General features: G+C 46.5%; 1 long non-coding RNA gene across 1 annotated transcript; it reads left to right on the top strand.

Annotated features, from left to right (window-relative positions):
* Nucleotides 1-1,515: 1,515 nt before the first annotated feature.
* Nucleotides 1,516-7,610, top strand: LOC134739226 (uncharacterized). The gene is made up of 2 exons (XR_010125832.1): nt 1,516-3,130; nt 4,952-7,610. It is a non-coding gene; the product is annotated as an uncharacterized LOC134739226 (long non-coding RNA).
* The last annotated feature ends 12,268 nt before the right edge of the window (nt 7,611-19,878 follow it).

The raw sequence follows: 19,878 nt of genomic DNA, 5'->3' as shown, positions 1-19,878 counted from the left end.
CCCATGAAAGACAGCTACAAATAAACCCAGACAGTGAAGAATACAATAAATACTCACTTATTCTCTAATTAAATTTTATTTTTTAAACCTCTCACATGGTGCTGCATGCCCAAGATTTTAATGTCCCAACACTGAAGGACATCTACTAGCATCAACACCATCCAGGAAAATATGACCTCACCAAGTGAACTAAATAAGGCACTGGGGACAAATCCTCGAGAAAAAGTGATATGTGACGTTTCAGACAGAGAATTCAAAATAGCTGTATTAAAAATAAACTGAAAGAAACTTAAGAAAACAAAGTAAAGAAATTCCAAATTTTATCAGCTAAACTCAACAAAGAGATTGAAATAGTTACAGCAAATTAAGCAGAAATTCTGAGCTGAAAAATGCAATTGGCATGCTGAAGAATGCATTAGAGCCATGTAATAGCAGAATGGATCAAGCAGAAGAAATAGTGAGCTTAAAGACAGGCTCTTTGAAAATACATAGAAGAGACAAAAGAAAAAGAATAAAAAGAACAAATCATGCCGACAGGATCTAGAAAATAGTCTCACAAAGACAGATCTAAGAGTTATATGTTTTAAAGAAGATGTAGAGAAAGAGGCAGGGGAGGATCTAGAGAATAGCCTCACAAAGACAGGTCTAAGAGTTTCTGGTTTAAAAAAAGATGTAGAAAAAGAGGCAGGGGTAGAAAAATTTATTCAAAGGGATAATAACAGAACTTTCCAAACCTAGAGAAAGATATCCATATCCAACTACAAAAATGTTATAGAACATTAAGCAGATTTAACCCAAAAAAGACTACTTCAAAGCATTCCATAGATCTTCCAAAAGTCAAAGATAAAGAAAAGTTCTAAAGGAAGAAAGAGAAAAGAAACAAATAACATACTGGGGAGCTCCAACACGTCTGGCAGCAGACTTTACAGTGGAAACTCTACTTGTCAGGAGAGAGAAGCAATAAATATTTAAAGTACTAAAGGAAAAAACTTTTACCTTAGAATAGAATATACAGTGAAAATGTTCTTCAAATAAAAAGAAGAAATACTGACTTTTTCAGACAAACAAAAGCTGAAGTATTTTGTGAATACCATACCTGTCCTAAAGGAATGCTAAAGGGAGTACTTCAATCAGGAAGAAAAGGACATTAATGAGCAATAAATGATCACCTAAAGGTAAAAAAAAATCCTCACTGCTAATAGAATACAAAACAAGACCGGATATTGTAACACTATAGCTGTGTGGTGTGCAAACTACTCTTATTCAAAGTAGGAATACTAAATAATATCCAATCAAAAGTAATAACTACAACAACATTTCAAGACATAGCATAATAAAATATAAATAGAAACAACAAAAAGTTAAAAAGTTAAGTGATGAGCACGACCCGTCCTGAGCCGGCAGATGTGGTGGAAGCTCGGGAGCTCGGGAGCTCGCGGAAGGACTAGAGCATGGGCGGAAGGGAGGCCGCCCCGAGAGCCGGAAGCCTGGGCGGGGGACGGAGGCCTCCTGCGACCCCAGCAACAGCAGGGCGGCGCCACATTGGTCCTGCGACAGGCCTGGCCGCCGGTGACGGCGGGACTCTCTGGGAGGCCGGCGGTGCTCGAGTGTAGAGGGAGACAGCTGCCCGGGGGCACGGACAAGCGGCTTTGGGGGTCCCGGATCCGAGACCCGCGGCTCCGGGGTGGCGGTGACGCCTGCAGTCGTGCGGGCGTGGCTGGACCGGGTTCTTGGGGCAGCGAGGCGCCGCTGCTGGCGTCTAGGCCACACCACCCTGAACGCGCTCGCTCGCCTCTGATCTGTTGAAGCTAAGCAGGGTCCGCCTGGTTAGTATTTGGATGGGATTCCGCCTGGTAATAGCGGGTACCATAGGCTTTTGGCATCTCGCTCCCTCCCTCTTTCCCTCTTTTGTCTCCGTGCTTCCCAACCACCCCCCGCCTCTGCTCCCCCTTGACAGCCCCCGCGCCCCAGCTGAAGCCCAGGACCTCCTCCTGAAGATCCGCCACTGCAGCACCGCCAGGCAGCAGCATCCCACTTCTTCCGACCCGCAGCAGCCCAACCAGGAGCCTGGCTACAAGCCGGGCGGGACGGGACGAACGCCGAGGGCGCAGGCGCGGGTTCCCTGAGGTCCCCGGTGTCTTCATGCTCCCCGGACTCCCAGGCTATTCTATTCATTCATCCAGCGACGCCGCAACCGTCCAAGCCAGCGGAAGGGGCGGTCAGGGGCAGCGGGTCCCACAGACCCCAGCCAAGACCTCTGCTCCAGAACCCATGGGCTGCTTTCCCCAGGGGAAGGACATTGTCTTCGCCAGCCACGAGGAAATCCGTCCCTGTGCACCCGGTTTCCCAATTCCACTGACTTCGTGTGAACTCCAGTCCTGAAGACAGGAGACAGACCCAGGCCTCGCCCCGTGGACAAGCTCAGCGCTTTGGCTCCCGCCAGACAAACGAGCACACTCTACAAATCTCGGGGCCCACCGCACCAAACAGACAGAAAGAAGCAAACAAAGGAAGGACCTTATGAAACGCACCCCCAAAGCAACCAACCAATTCAAGAAAAAAAAAAAAACACATCTCAGGGCTCCTTTTGTTTTCCCGGGTGGGGGGCCCTGACCCCCTGTTCTAGCCCAGCTCAAGCACCCTCCACCCCACCCCGGCCTGCTGAAGGGTGCCCTGTCTACCTGAGCAGAGCCTCCCTCTCCAAGGCTCTGTCGCTGTCGCTGTCGCTCCATAACACCCTCACCCTCACCCTTTCTCTACTTCCCCCTCCACCTCGCGCTCTACTGTGGCTCTCTCTCTTCCCCCCTCTCTGTCTCTCCTCCCCCTTCTCTGTCTCTCTCTCTATCGCTGTCTCTCTCTCTCCCTCTGGTTCTATTTCTCCATCCCTCTCTCCCTTGCCCTCCTTCTGTAGCAGGAGGAGCTGCAGACAAAACCCCTCAGACACCGAGTTGTAGAAGGAAGGGCTTTATTCAGCTGGGAGCATCGGCAGACTCACGTCTCCAAAAACCTAGCTCTCTGAGTGAGCAATTCCTGTCCTTCTTATGGGCTTACAACTCTAAGGAGGTCTGCGTGAGAGGGTCGTGATGGATTGAGGAAGCAGAGGGTACCTGACTGGGGGCTGCATGCACCGGTAATTAGATCAGAACAAAACACGACAGAGATTTTCACAGTGCTTTTCTATACAATATCTGTAATCTATAGATAACATAACCGAGTAGGTCAGGGGTCGATCTTTAACTACCAGGCCCAGGATGTGGCGCAGGGCTGTCTGCCTGTGGATTTCATTTTTGCCTTTTAGATTTTACTTCTTTCTTTGGAGGCAGAAATTGGGCATAAGACAATATGAGGGGTGGTCTCCCTTCAAGCTATCTGTGTCTGTGTCTTTGTGTGTCTGTGCCTGTGTGCCTGGTGTGGTGTGTGTGTCCGTGTGTGTGTGTGTGTGCACGCGTGCACCCGTGTGTATCCGTGTGTGTGTCAAGGTGGGTTTGCTCGTGGTAGTGGTGGGGTGTGTCTGGGTGTCCGTCAGCCCCTCTTTCCCGGGATGAGGCTGCCGGGGCTCTAGTGCTAGCGCTGGGCAAAGCAGAGCATTCCTACCCCGTTGGCCACGGCGTGTCCTCATCGGAACAAGCGACGATGGTGTGGGTGTTGTGAGAAAAAGCGCCCGCGTGGCTGGGCCGGCTGTTCGCCCCTGGGCAGCCCTGGTGGCTCTGGGTGTGTGGGGCAAGAGGGGGCCTTGCAGGAGGGGCGGCGAGGAATCCAAAATAATTTTTCCATGGCAAGGCGGAGGACCGGAGCGGACCCCAGGACCGTGGGCCCTAGGCCCTGACGCCTCGGAGCACACCCCGTCCTGAGCGGGCCCCAGGTGTTGGAAGCTCTGGAGCTCGAGAGCCGGGGGAAGGCCTGGAATGTCAGCGAGAGGGTAGCCGCCTGGAGAGTCCAGAGCCCTGACAGGGGATGGAGACCTCTGGCGCTTGGGCGGTCTCGTGCTTGGTCTGGCCGCCAGCGATAGCGGGACGCTCTGGGAGGTTGGCGGAAAGCTCAATGCGGCGACTGGTGGTGCTTGGGCGTAGGGGGGAGAGCAGCCCGGCCATGGGCAAGAGGCTCCGGGGTGCCTGATCCCAGCCTCGCGGCCCCGGGTTAGTGGTGACGCTTGGAATCAGGCGTGTGTAGCTGGACCGGGCTCTTGGGCCAGCCAGGCGCCACTGCCATTGTCTACGGCCATACCACCCGGAAAACGAGAGAGACACAAGCCGCGGCCCGTGGGCACGCTCAGCGCCACTGCTCCTGCCACAGAGAGGGGCGCACTCCACAACTTTCAGGGCCCACGGCACCAAAAGGACAGGGAGGAGCCAACAAAGGAATGACGCTACGCAACGTACCCCCAAAGCAACCAACCAATCAAAGTAAAAACACGTCTCAGGGCTCTGTTGGTTTTCCCGCATGGGCGGCCCTGTCCCCCTGTTCCAGCCCGGCCCAGGCACCCTCCACCCTACCCTGGCCAAAGGGGCCCCTGTCTACCAGATAGAGCCTCTCTCTCCAAGGTTCTGTTGCTCTTCCTCTCTAGCTCCCTCACCCTTTCCCTTTCTCTACTTCCCTCTCCACCTTGCTCTCTCTCTCTCTCAATCTCCCCGGTTCCTCTCTGTCTCTCTCTCGATCACTGTTTCTCTCTCCTTCCGTTTCTAACTCTCCATCCCTCTGTCCCTTTCTCTCCTTCAAGCTGTCTGTGTCTTTGTGTCTCTGTGTGTGTGCTTGTGTTCCCGCGCGTGCGCCCGTGTGTGTCTGTGTGTTTGGGAGTGGGTTTGCTAATGATTGTGGTGGGGTGTGTCTGGATGTCCATCAGTACCTTTGTCCCGGGATGAGGCTGCCAACTCTATTGCCAGCGCGTGGGTGTCACAGTTGCTGTGATAGTCTCACACACACAGATGTGTGGATCTCGTTCATTTTCACGTAGACAACGAGAGTGAAACCACAGAGAAAAGAAATATCCCGTGCATCACGGCCAGATGATGGATTCCTGTTTCCTGCAAAATGGGGAGTCTCCAATATAGCCTGTTTGAAAACTGGAAAGGAGAGCACCGACACGATGCTGGTCTTCCACGCATTCCGGGAAGTTTCTGGGGCCCCACAGAGCTCGGGTAACAAACAGTCAACATGGTCAAGCTTTCGGGGGGCAGAAACTTGAGAAACAGGCACCTTTGCAGAGGGCAAAGAAATGTGGAATCCAGAATCACGCTTCAGTTGACCTGAGTGTGACTCCTGTGTGGTTGGGACTATCCGCCTTGCGCTGTGTTGCAGGGCTCAAAGTGGGGATATGTCATCTGTGAACCATGTGGATGAAAAACAGACAACCACCTGAGTCTCGGCTCATTGCTCTCTGGGGAATTCGCTCATTCCTTCGGAAATGGAATTGGTCTGAATTGTTCCGGGATGAAGTAACCCAGGCTGGAGATCCAGAGGGCCGCTGAGCACCCCGCGGCCAAAGGGGCTGTGGGCCCAGCACTTAGACTGCACTGGGCACCCAACATTTTCCCGGAGTGCTGGGTCCTGTTGGTTCTGGAGGCAGAAGACCGTTTTTCTCTCTGCCTTCCGTTCTCTGTTTCTTGCTCCTTTTGTCCCTTGGTCCATCCTTCCCTGTGTTCTTCCTTCCCTCCTCCAGTTTTTTCCTCCCTTTTTCCCTCCCTCCCTCTTTCTCTCCCTTCCGGGGTCCCTCCTTCCACCCATCATTTCCTAGCTCCATCCTTCCATCTCACTCTGTCTCCGCTCCTGTCCTCATCTCTGTCTGCCTTCCCTCTTGCCTGGAAAGGGCAGCACCCCGGTTTGCACGGGGTCTCGTGTCTACATTTAGTTGCAAGGCGCTCCATCGTGCTGGCAAGGAGGCTGGCGGGACAAGGGTTGGCAAGTTATGGTTAGCGAAGTGGCAGAGGAGTCGAGCCGCAGAAAGGAGAACTGGCCTGGCTTCTGCCCCGGCCCAGTGTTTCGCGGACTAAGGTCTCCGCCAACCCGACTGAAGAACGCGGGGGAAAAAGGGATGAGAGCTCCGCCTGGGCTAGTTAGAAAACCTAGGCTGCTGCCTGGAAACCCGCGCATGCGCAGTAGACAGCCCACCTCACAGTACCTGGACCGGCCCTGGGATCCCCGGGATGCTCAGCAGTTCTTTCTTGTCATTCCTGACAGCTTTCCTCTGTGTGGAGTCTCTCCTTGGACCTGGAACTCAGGGATCTTAGGCAGGTCAGCTGGAAGGGAAGACACGACTCTCCACACCAAGCCTGAGGTTCACCGCAAAAGAGAGGCCGCCACTCTGCCCCCACCCCGCCCAAACCCCGCCCCAACCTGCTCCTCCAGCAGAGCCCTGTGTTCTTCCTGGCTGAGTAGTGGTTCCAGCAAAGCGGACTCTTCCAAGTCCTTCAGCTCCCCCAGTGGCGCCGGATCTAGGAAAGGTTGTGCCTTTTGCTGAAACTCTGGGGTTGACAGGAGCTCATCTAACAGGCTGGAGGTTAGTGCAGATGAGCACACCGGCTCCTGGAGCTGTTGTGAGGTGCCTGGATGGCTGGCATCTGTGCTTGACCCGGAGGCCTCCGGGGTCGAGAGCTCCGGAGATGGAGGTGCCTCGTCTTCCGGTTCCCATGCCGCCCTGGCGACCTGGGGCTCCAGTCCCCCCACGGACTCCGGTGGGACGTGGGTGGCAGAAGCACACCTTGCCCCTGTGACTCAGCTTGAGGGAACCTAAGCTATCCCACTGAGCACGCGCCCAGCAGGCCGTCACGCTGCGGGTTCTGGTCTTCGTGTCATTTGTTGGGGTGTGGAGGCCACCAGGGAGTCTGAGGATGGAAGAGCCCCAGTTCCGGAGGAGCCAGGGCAGCAAACACAAAGCCCTGCATGCCCAGGCAGGTTGGAAGAGTCCTTCTGCCTGCGCAGCCTGGCTGGGCTGGAGCAGGGGGATGTCCCTTGCTGCCTGGCTCACGAAAGCCCCCTGTGGGAGAGCCACAGGGAAGCAGGGCATGTGGGGTGTGCTAAGCGCCGTTCCCCACGCCCCAGTGTGAGTGAACTCGATAGAGGAGGCAGGAGGGTGACAAACACCGGGGTTGCTTATTAGTAACCACAGTGGCCTCAAAGAACTCAAATGAAAGGAAGACTTGCACATCTCTCTCTTTAAGTCCAGAGGTAGAAATGATTAAGCTTAGTGAAAATGTAGAATTTTCATAGCTAGAGAGAAGTCAATGCTTGGCTTCAAAACTTCAAAGGATGGGCTGACTCTCTTTGAGGACCACTGCAGCTGGTGACTTTAAGTTACAGCCAGTGCTCATTGACCACTCTGAAAATCTCAGGGCCCTTAAGAATTATGCAAAATCTATTCTTTCTGTGCTCTAGAAGTGGAACATCACTGTCTGGGTGACAGCACATCTGTTAATAGCATGGTTTACTGAATATTTTAATCCCATTATTGAGACCTACTGCTCAGAAAAAAAAAAAAAAGATTCCTTTAAAAAGATTGTTGCTTGGCCAGGCGTAGAGGCTCACACTGGTAATCCCTGAATTTTGGGAGGCCAAGGATCACCTGAGGTCAGGAGTTCAAGACCAGCCTGGCCAAAATGATGAAACCCCATCTCTAATAAAAATACAAAAAAATTAGCCGGGCATGGTGGTAGTACCTGTCATTTCAGCTACTTGGGAGACTGAGGCAGAAGAATGGCTTGAACCTTGGTGGCGGAGTTTGAAGTGAGCTGAGACTGCACCACTGCACTCCAGCCTGGGCAACAAGAGCAAAACTACATAAAAAAAAAAAAAGAAAGAAAAAATAAAAGAAAAGGAAAAAGGAAAAAAAAGATTGCTGCTTATTGACAATTCACCTAGCTACCCAGAAGCTTAGATGGAGATGTACTTGGAAATTAATGTTATTTTCATGGCTGCTAATACAATATTTACCTTCAGCCTGTGGATCAAGGAGTGGTTTTGACTTTCAAGTGTTTTTATTAATTAATAAATGCATTTTGTAAAGGTATAGCTGTCATAGCTAGTGATTTCTTTGATGAATCTGGATAAATTGAATTGAAAACCTTTTGGAAATGATTCACCATTAATCCTTTCATGATACTTGAACCTCCTCCCGTGAATCACAAACGTCCTTAATAGCAATCCTTAAATGCCATTAAGGACATTTGTGATTGATGGGAGGAGGTTGAAATATTAACATTAACAGGACTTTGGAAGAAGTTGATTCCAGCCCTCATGGGTGACTTTGAGGGCTCAGGATGTCACTGGAGGAAGTCCCTGCAGATGTGGTAGAAATCGCAAGACAACTAGAATTAGAATTAGAGCCTTAAGGTGAGATGAAATTGCTGTAAACTCATGATGAAACTTGAACAAATAGGGAGTTGCTTCTTATGGACGAGGAAAGAAAATATTTTATTGAGATGGAATATAATCCAGGTGGAGATGCTACAAACATTGTTGAAATGACACCAAAGGATTTAGAGTATTCCATAAACCTAGTTGATAAAGCAGCAGCAGGGTTTGAGAGGGTTTACTTCAATTTTGAAAGACGTTCTACTGTTGATAAAATGCTGTCAAACAGCATTACATGCTACAAGGAAATCTTTTGTGAAAGGAACAAACGTCATTGTTTTAAGAAATTGACTAAGGCACCCAACCTTCAGCAGCTCCCACACTGATTAGCCAGCGGTCATCAATATAGAGGCAAGACCCTCACCAGCAAAAAGGTTATGACTTGGTAAGGCTCAGATACTCATTAGCATTTTTTAGCACTGACGTATTTTAATTTAAGGTATGTACACAGTTTTTTAGACATGCTATTAATTACTAATTAATAATTATTAAATAATCATTAGACTACCATATAGTTTAAGCATAACTTTTATAAGCACTGGGAAACAAAATGTTTATGCAACTAACTTGATTGTAACATTTGCCTTATTGCAGTCTTCTGGAACCAAACCCACACTATCTCTGAGGTGTGCTTGTAGGTTTTTGGTTGTAACATTTGCCTTATTGCAGTGGTCTGGAACCAAACCCACACTATCTCTGAGATGTGCTTGTAGGTTTTTGGTTGTAACATTTGCCTTATTGCAGTTGTCTGGAACCAAACCCACAATATCTCTGAGTATGCTTGTAGGTTTTTGGTTGTTCTTTGTTTTGAGATGGGGTTTTGCTCTGTCGCCCAGGCCGGAGTGCAGTGGCATGATCATAGCTCACTGCAGTCTCAAACTGCTGGGTCAAGTGATTTTTCTACCACAGCCTCCTGAGTAGCTGGGACTACAGGCATGCAGCACTATGCCTGGCTATTTTTTTAATACTTTTTTTGTAGAGACGGTATCTCACTATCTTGCCCAGCTGGACTTGAACTCCGGGGCTCAAGCAATCCAGCCACTTCAGCCTCCCAAAGTGTAGCCATTACAGGCTTGAGCCACTGCACCCAGCTTGTCTGCAGTTCTTAAAACAAAAACGGCCAGGTGCGGTGTCTGATGCCTGTAATCCCAGCTCTTTGCGAGGCCAAGGCAGGTGGATCACAAGGTCAGGAGTTTGAGACCAGACTGGCTAAGATGGTGAACCCAGTCTCTACTAAAAATACAAAAATTAGCCGGATGCAGTGGTGGGTGCCTGTAGTCCCAACTCCTCAGGAGGCTGAGGCAGGAGAATCACTTGAATCCAGGAGGCGAAGTTTGCAGTAAGCCGAGATCGTGCCACTGCACTCCTGCCTTGCAACAGAGCAAGACTCCATCAAAAAAAAAAAAACAAAGTAATTTAAAAGATTAAAAGTTAAGATAGATTTTTACAGATGTATATATCTACCATTACAGTGTCATACAGAATGGTTTTACTGCCGTGAAGATTCTCTGTGCTCTGTGTATCCATCTCTTCCTTCCCTTTGGTCCATGGCAACCACTGATCTTTCTACTGTTCCCATAGTTTCACCGTTTCCAGAACGTCACATAATTAGAATCGAACACTATTTAGATTTCGGATTGGCTTCTTCTTTTAGCAATATGCATTTAAGTTTCCTCCATATTTTTTTTGTGGCTTGATAGATCATCTCCTTTTAGCAGTGAATAATATCCCATTGCCAATGTACTTTTGTCAAGACTCAGAAAGTACAATGTGAAGAGTAAACATGAATGTGCACTGTAAGTTTTGAGTGATAATGAAGGGTCAAGGTAGGTTCCTGGTTTTCACAGGTGTGATCCTGTAAGGCAGGAAGCTGTAGAGGGGAGGCTCTGTGTGGGGAAAGAGACATATGAGAAGTCTGTACTCTCTGTTCCGTTTAGCTGTGAACCTGCACTCCTCTAAAAAATAAAATTAGTTAAAATTAAAAGCAAAAAATTAGAAAAATTAAAACCTTACAATGTGTCATATAGTTTTCAAATCACAAGACAGAAAAAGACATAATAAAAGAAACTATAGAAAACAACAAGGATAGGAATAAAACATCAGTGATAGAAGGCAGAAGACAGAAACGTGGAGCCAAACACATTAATTTATTTTAATCATTAGTTATACTAATTTATACTAATTTATATTGATTAACATATTAATTTTGACTAAATGGCATTAAAGGAGGTTTGAGGAATTTGCATGTCACATTCTGGATGAGAGGACTCAATAATATTAACTCTTTAGTTTGCTGTAAATAATTTAAAAATATGCTCAAATTCCAATAAAAATTACAAGAAAAATATTTTCAAAAAAGAAAATGTGATTTTAAATCCACATATTGAACACACACATGAGAGCCAATTTTATAAAATTTACTATAAGATATTTAAGATTGTTATTACTATTCAAAATTAAACAAATTTGAAATGGCACAAAAATAAACACATTAATGAAAGAGAATCAAAAACACAGAAATTGAGTGTAGTTTTATCTAGTAACGGTAATATTTTAAACCCACAAAACAGAGTGATTTTTCCATTTATGATATTAAAATATTAGGTAATGGTTTGAGAATATAAAATGATAGAATTGAATCATGGTCCTACACCTTACATAAAATTCCAATATTAAATGTAAAAAAAGAGAGAGAGGGAGAAAAGAAAATAAAATTAGATGTGTGTGTGCTTTATGACCTTGAGAATGAATGAATATCTTCTAAAATCAAAATTGCAAACAGAAACCATATAAAAAGGAATAAACCTAACGTACCTAGAATGTAAATTCTTACACATTTCAACACCAGGTAAATAGCACAAAACAAACTGGGGACATTTTAACAATTATGTTACATGAAAGTTAAAATCCTTATGACATATACAATGTATAAAACAGTATTATTACCACTATCATTAATACTATTATGATTACCTGGTCTTCCCAAGCACCAGTCTTCTTCTGGTTCCCTGTGGTGAAACAGAGCCCTCCCTCTCTGGCCACAGTGAGGGATCCAGCAGGAACCCTGCCTAACCTCTCAGAGGGTGTGAGCCAAGCCAGGACATCACATTCCCTCCTGCAATGACGCAGATACCCACTCACGACAGAGATTTCGTCCCTCTCTGGAAAAGTTGTGTAACAATTATTGCAGAAAGTTGTTTCTTATGTTCCCAGACACATGGAGAAAGCTGGTCTGGAAGACTGATGTCCACATGCTAACAGAAACAGTCACTCATAACACACACACTGCACACACCACACCATGTGCACACGCACACACACCCCACACACAGGCACCACACAAAGAGCAAACACACCATGTGCACACGTGAAGGGGTGTCCTGCCCCTTCACACTTGTGGGCGTTTCTCGTCGAGTGGAACAAGAGACTTGAGAAAAGAAAGAGACACAAAGTATAGAGACAGAAAAGTGGGCCTAGGGGAACGGCGCTCAGCATACGGAGGACTCACGCTGGCACCAGTCTCACAGTTCCCTTAGTATTTATTGATCATTATCAGGCGTTTCTCAGAGAGGGGGATGTGGCAGGACAATAGGGTAATAGTGGAGAGAAGGTCAGCAGGAAAACATATGAACAAATGTCTCTGCATCATAAAGTAAAGAAAAAAGTGCTGTGCTTTTGATGTTCATATACATAAACATCTCAATGACAAAGAGCAGTATTGTTGCCATCATGTCCCACCTCCAGGCCTAAGGCAGTTTTCCCCTATCTCAGTAGACGGAATATACAATTGGGCTTTAACATCTAGACATGCCATTGCCCAGGGACGAGCAGGAGACAGAGGCCTTCCTCTTGTCTCAACTGCAAAGAGGCCTTCCTGTTTTACTAATCCTCCCCAGCACAGACCCTTTATCGGTGTCAGGCTGGGGGTCGGTCAGGTCTTTCCCTTCCCACGAGGCCATATTTCAGGCTATCACATGGGAAGAAACCTCGGTCAATACCTGGCTTTCCTAGGCAGAGGTCCCTGTGGACTTCCGCAGTGTTTTGTGTCTCTGGGTACTTGAGGCAGTGGTGATGGCTCTTAACAAGCATGCTGCCTTCAAGCATTTGTTTAACAAAGCACATCCTGCACAGCCCTTAATCCATTTAACCTTGACTTGACACAGCACATGTCTCAGGGAGCACAGGGTTGGGGGTACGGTTACAGATTAACAGCTTCTCAAGGCAGAAGAATTTTTCTTAATACAGAACAAAATTGAGTCTCTTATGTCTACTTCTTTCTACATAGACACAGTAACAGTCTGATCTCTTTCTTTTCCCCACACACACACATACACACCCCACACACAGACACCACGCACACTGTATACACACCCCAGACACCACACACTATGCACACACCACACCATGTGCACACGCACACACACCCGACACCACACACACTGCACACACACCATGTGCACAAGTACACACACACCCCACACTGCACACACACCACACCCACTGCACACACCATGTGCAAATGCACACACCAGACACCACACACGCTGCACACACACCATGTGCACATACACGCCCCCCACACACACCACACCCACTCCACACACACCATGTGCACATGCACACACCCCAGACACACTACACACACCGCACCATGTGCACACACACCCCAGACACCACACTGCACACACACCATGTGCACACACACACCACACACAGACACCACACACACTACACATAGCCATCTGCACATGCACACACCCCAGACACCACACACTTTGCACACACCACACCATGTGCACACGCACACACCCCAGACACCACACACTTTGCACACACCACACCATGTGCACACGCACACACACCCGACACCACACACACTGCACACACACCAGGTGCACACGCACACACACACCCCACACTGCACACACACACCCATTGCACACACCATGTGCACATGCACACACCAGACACCACACACGCTGCACACACACCATGTGCACATGCACACCCCACACACACCACACCCAGTCCACACACACCATGTGCACATGCACACACCCCAGACACACTACACACACCACACCATGTGTACACACACACCCCAGATACCACACTGCACACACACCATGTGCACACACACACACCACACACAGACACCACACACACTACAATAACCATCTGCACATGCACACACCCCAGACATCACACACTTTGCACACACACCATGTGCACACGCACACACACCCGACACCACACACACTGCACACACACCATGTGCACACGCACACACACACCCCACACTGCACACACCATGTGCACATGCACACACCAGACACCACACACGCTGCACACACACCATGTGCACATGCACACCCCACACACACCACACCCACTCCACACACACCATGTGCACATGCACACACCCCAGACAACACACTACACACACCACACCATGTGCACACACACACGCCAGACACCACACTGCACACACACCATGTGCACACACACACACCACACACAGACACCACACACACTACACATAGCCATCTGCACATGCACACACCCCAGACACCACACACACTGCACACACCACGCCATATGCACAGGCACACACTTCATACAGACACCACACACAATGCACATACACACACCACACAGACACCACACCCACTGCACACACCACACCCACTTTACACACCACACCATGTGCACACACACGCAACCCAGACACCATACACACTGCACATACACCATGACACACATCACACAGACACCACACACTGCATATATACAATATGCACAAACACACCACACACTGCACACACATGTGCACATGCACATACCACAGACACCACACACTGCACACACACCATGTGCACACATACCACACACACACTGCACACACACCATGTGCACGCATACACACCCCAGACACCACACTGCACACACACATTTGCACACGCACGCACTGCACACACACCATGTGCACACACACCCCACACACAGACACCACACACTACACATACACCCCACCACAGTGCACATGCCACACCATGTGTACATGCACACACCACATACACACCACACACACTGTGTACACAAGCACACATGCCCCACACATACACCACACAGACACCACACACACAACACACAGCACACCATGCATACACGCACACACACCTCCACACACCACACACACTGCACACACCACGTGCACATGCACGCACACCACAGACACCACACATTGCACACACAACATGTGCACATGCACACACACCCCCACACACCACACACACTGCACACAGACGAGGTGCACACACGCACACCCCTGATACACCACACACACCACACCATGTGCACACACACACTGCACACACACACTGCACACACACAATGTGAAAATGCACACATCCCCATACCACACACTGCACAATGTGCAAACAAGCATACACTGCACACACTACACCACACACGAATCTACTACACACACAACGTACACATGCAGCACCACACACACCCCATACTCCCCACACACATCAAACACACACCCCACACATACACCCCACACACTGCACATGTATATATAGCACCACAGACCCAGAGCACACACATCACATACACACACCACACACACTGTGCACACACACCACACATTCTACACTCATCACACATCAAACACTGCACACAGTGCACACACACCCAGCACCATACACACACACATCACATACTCCACACATTGCACAGACATATCACACGCACACCACACCACACATAGTACACACACACACCACACACATACACCACAAACACAGCACATATACACACCATGCACCACCCACAAACTACACAGAGTATACACACATAACACCCATAATACACACCACACACACATATATATACCCCATGAACCTACTACACACACAGACCAAACACACACACCATACATACACATCACACGCATACACCTGCGCACACCTCACAGCATACATACAATCCTCACTTTTATAAATTAATTTGGCTTTTAAGGGGCCTGGATAGTAAAGTATCTTATTGGCGTTTGAATGAACCAAGAAAATGCATATAAATACACATGTGTAACTATAAGGGCAAAAGTAGTACTTTTGAAATCACAACACTAGATTAAACTATGTAAATTTTTTATTGTTTTTAAAAAATCAAGTCTTTCTCATCTTAATAGAAACTACCAGAGTAAATAAGCTTCTTCCCGAGGTCAAAAGACTTTCTGGAAAAGCTTCTCCTTGATGAAATTGCACTTAAAACATCACTTCCATCGTGAAGTATTTAAGATGTTCTTGGTCCTTTTCCTGTTATGTGGAGTCGCCAATTCAAATTTTAAAAGTGACTTTGAGATGTTTTTCATCTATTATTTTAAAAATGTTCAACAGAGATCGACATACCACTGATTATGATGTAAAATTGAACACGTTACTCTGACAGGCTTTCTTTTCTGTAGCGCAGCTACCATCGCTATTAATAAGGATTGAATGCTTTTACTCCATGCACAATCTGTATTCCCTGCTTTATAAAGAATAGAAATCTAATTCTCACTATGAAGGCAGATAAACCTATAGATGAGTCATTTACCAAAGCACTCAGACTTTAAATAGCATTTATCAAATGTGTCTATATTTCTATGCAGATTCATAGAAAGAACATGTAGTTTAAATCATTGCACATTTTATGCTTTTAATGAGTTGTGATGGTCATTAGTATTTTTATCACATTTCCCCAAAGGTAGGCTAATTACTGTTATTATTTTCAGCTAGAAATATAAAATGAATTTTCTATTTTTGAAGACTTTAAGACATAATACTTGGAATATAATATCTGTGTATAATATCTGTGGAAAGCATGAAAGTAATATTCAAACAGTATGCATTTTTTCCAGAATGAAAATTTCCTCTACAATAACATTCAACTTTATTTTCTGATAGGCACATAAAAGTCAAGATTTCTAACATTGCTGGACGTTATTCACATTAAACTTGCCTCATCTTCAGGTGCTGTAGATAGTGGACTAGAGGCCACAAGGTACACAATACACACACACACACACACACACAAAACTTGTATTATTATACTTATCTAAGTGTCTAAAGAGGTGGATAAATATATTAGATTCCTCCAGAACAAGGATTTTTATGGGGCCTATTGGAAAGTATGACTGCAGTTTGAGTGAGATGCCTGTAAGAGATTCAATTTGGCCACTAATAGGGTAACCCATTTTAAAAATACTGACAGAACGCTCATAAGATAGAAATTTTCACCTAGATCTATTGGAAATATGCTACTAGATTCTGTAGTAAAAAGACTGGTGCGGTAACTGTAAAACATATCTGCTATCTAAACCTTTGTTTATTTTTTACCTGAAATCCTTATGGGGGTGATTGTGTACGTCAATTTGAATCTTCCCATCAACGAGATAAATAAATACATAAATAAATAGTCAGCCTGCCTGGATAAATTAGTTCACCTTTTCTATATTTTGAGGGCAGTGCTTCTCCTCCTTTGACAGCCACAAGATTCACCTGGGGATCCTTTAAAATGTAAAACCATAGACCACACTTTGACTAGCTTGGGTAAGGGGCCAGAGCATTGAAATTAGTGTGTAGGTGACTGTGCTAAGATTGTCCTGCTCATTTGGGCACTGGCTCACCATATAAACAAAGCTTAGGACCTCTAGTCCTTGCTGGAAAAGAAATACACATACATAGGATGTGACTGTGCATATGGAATATCTGTTGTGTTCTGGACATTGTGCTAGATAACAGAGATAAGAAATCAAGTAATCCCTTGTCTCTAGCTGAAAAGAGCTTCCTACACACTGGCTTCTGAGGTCTTTGAAACTAGATTCACTTTCAGATTTGATTATTATATTTATGATTTGATGCTTTCACTGAATCCCATGATATGATAAAGTTTTGTAGAACCTGCTAGAATAATTGACTCTTCTCTTAGCATTATGAAGCCACTGGGGCACATAAGTAATTCATTTATGTTTCTATTTAACCAGACAGGAACAACTTGAACTACTTTTCTAGCCACTTTCGTTTAGAGCTGTTTTTGCTTGTTATTTTTGTTTGTTTGTTTTTGAGACGGGTCTCACTCTGTCACCTAGGCTGGAATGCAGTGGTGCGATCAGAGCTCACTGCAGCCTCTACCTCCTGGGCTCAAGCAATCCTCTCACCTCAGCCTCCTGAAATGCTGGGACTACAGGCTCATACCACCATACTCAGCTAATTATTATTTTTTTTGTAGAGACGGTTTTTCCATGTTTCCTAGACTTGTCTCCAACTCTTGAACTTAAGCAATCTGCCTGCCTCAGCCTCCTAAAATGTAGAGCTGTGTTTTCAATCTTTTTCGAGCTTTTTTACAATCCAGTTTTGAATTGGTAAGTTTGGATTCATTCTGACATTTACAGATTTAACATCCTACTTCACAAGATGCTCATAGCCGTAATCCATTACAGCCGCTGCCTCATCCATCTCTGCTCATAGCCTTGATCCATTACAGTAGCCCCCTCGTCCATCTCTGCTCATAGCCTAAATAGAAGCCAGAGGGAAGAAATGGAAGCCAACGTGAGTCCAGAACAAACATTTTATAAGAGTATAAGAAATTTAAAAACAGCAAAGTATATCATGAAGTTTGTAATACATGTGCATGGCTAAAATTTATTCTTAATCAATATAGTCTATAAATTGGGAGAAAATATTAAACACATGAAAAGTAAGGAACTTGGGCTGGGTGCGGTGGCTCATGCCTGTAATCCCAGCACTTTGGGAGGCTTGCGGATCACAAGGTCAGGAGATCAAGACCATCCTGGCTAACATGGTGAAACTCCGTCTCTACTAAAAATACAAAAATATTAGCCAGGTGTGGTGGTGGGTGCCTGTAGTCCCAGCTACACGGAAGGCTGAGGCAGGAGAATGGCATGAACCCAGGAGGCGGAGCTTGCAGGGAACCGAGATCGCACCACTGCACTCCAGCCTGGGGACAGAGCGAGACTCCGTCGCAAAAAAAAAAAAAAGAAAGAAAAGTAAGGAACTTTCATCATTAATATATAACTAATATGACAAGAATGTGGTTTATGTTTTTATCTTTGCAAGATTTAGGAACATTTAGTGGAAGGAGGAAGAATTTATAATTATGGGGAGCATGTATGATACTGGAAGGAGCCTTTTGACAAGGGGAAAATGGCATCACAAGATATGCTATGGTCATACCTAGGTGGGAGCACAGCTAGCCATGGTCTCTCCCGTCAAACCCACTGGGCAGTGTTCAGTTACCAACATTGAGATAGAGCTCACCCACCCAAGACAGAAGAGAAAATATACAATGCAGTCAGAAGCCACTGTGTATGAAGCTCCTTTCAGAAAGAGGCAAGGGATATTTGACTTTTTATCTCTAGTGTCTAGTACAATGTCGAGAACACAACAGGCATTCCATATGCACAGTCACATCCTATGTATCTGTATTTCTTTTCCAGCAGGGACTGGAGGTCCTAAGCTTCGTTAATATGGTGAGCCAGTGCCCACATGAACAGTAGGATCTTAGCACTGTCACCTGGACATCCATTTAAATGCTCTTGTCTTAGCTAGTCAAAGTGTGGTCTATGAGTTTGCATTTTAATAAGATTCCAGGGTGAATCTTGTGCATGTTACAGGGAAGCACTCTCCTACCTCATATGTGACAGGCTCTCATAGTCACCATCATCACGGGAATCTTGTGCATGTTACAGGGAAGCACTCTCCTACCTCATATGTGACAGGCTCTCATAGTCACCATCATCACGGGAATCTTGTGCATGTTACAGGGAAGCACTCTCCTACCTCATATGTGACAGGCTCTCATAGTCACCATCATCACGGGAATCTTGTGCATGTTACAGGGAAGCACTCTCCTACCTCATATGTGACAGGCTCTCATAGTCACCATCATCACGGGAATCTTGTGCATGTTACAGGGAAGCACTCTCCTACCTCATATGTGACAGGTTCTCATAGTCACCATCATGATGGGAATCTTGTGCATGTTAAAGGGAAGGACTGTCCAACATCATATGTAACAGGCTGTCATAGTCACCATCATAACGGGAATCTTGCACACGTTACAGGGAATCTCTGGCATACATCATATGTGACAGGCCCTCATAGTCATCATCATCATGGCAATCTTGTGCATGTTACAGGGAAACACTGTCCTACATCATATGTGACAGGCTCAAATAGTCATCATCATCACGGAAATCTTGTGCATGTTACTGGGAAACACTGACCTACATCATATGTGACAGGCTCTAATAGTCACTATCATCACGGAAATCTTGTGCATGTTAAAGGGAAGCACTGGGCTACATAGTATCCGACAGGCTCTCATAGTCACCATCATCACGGGAATCTTGTGTATGTTACAGGGAAGCACTGTCCTACATCGTATCTGAGAGTCTGTCATAGTCACCATCATCATGGGAATCTTGTGCATGTTACAGGGAAGCATTGTCCTACATCATATCTG

Source organism: Pongo pygmaeus, chromosome 23 (assembly GCF_028885625.2).
Source record: "Pongo pygmaeus isolate AG05252 chromosome 23, NHGRI_mPonPyg2-v2.0_pri, whole genome shotgun sequence".
In the NCBI taxonomy this organism is placed as follows: domain Eukaryota; kingdom Metazoa; phylum Chordata; class Mammalia; order Primates; family Hominidae; genus Pongo; species Pongo pygmaeus.
Note: the sequence above shows the minus strand (reverse complement) of the source record. Positions and strands in the feature narration are given on the sequence as shown.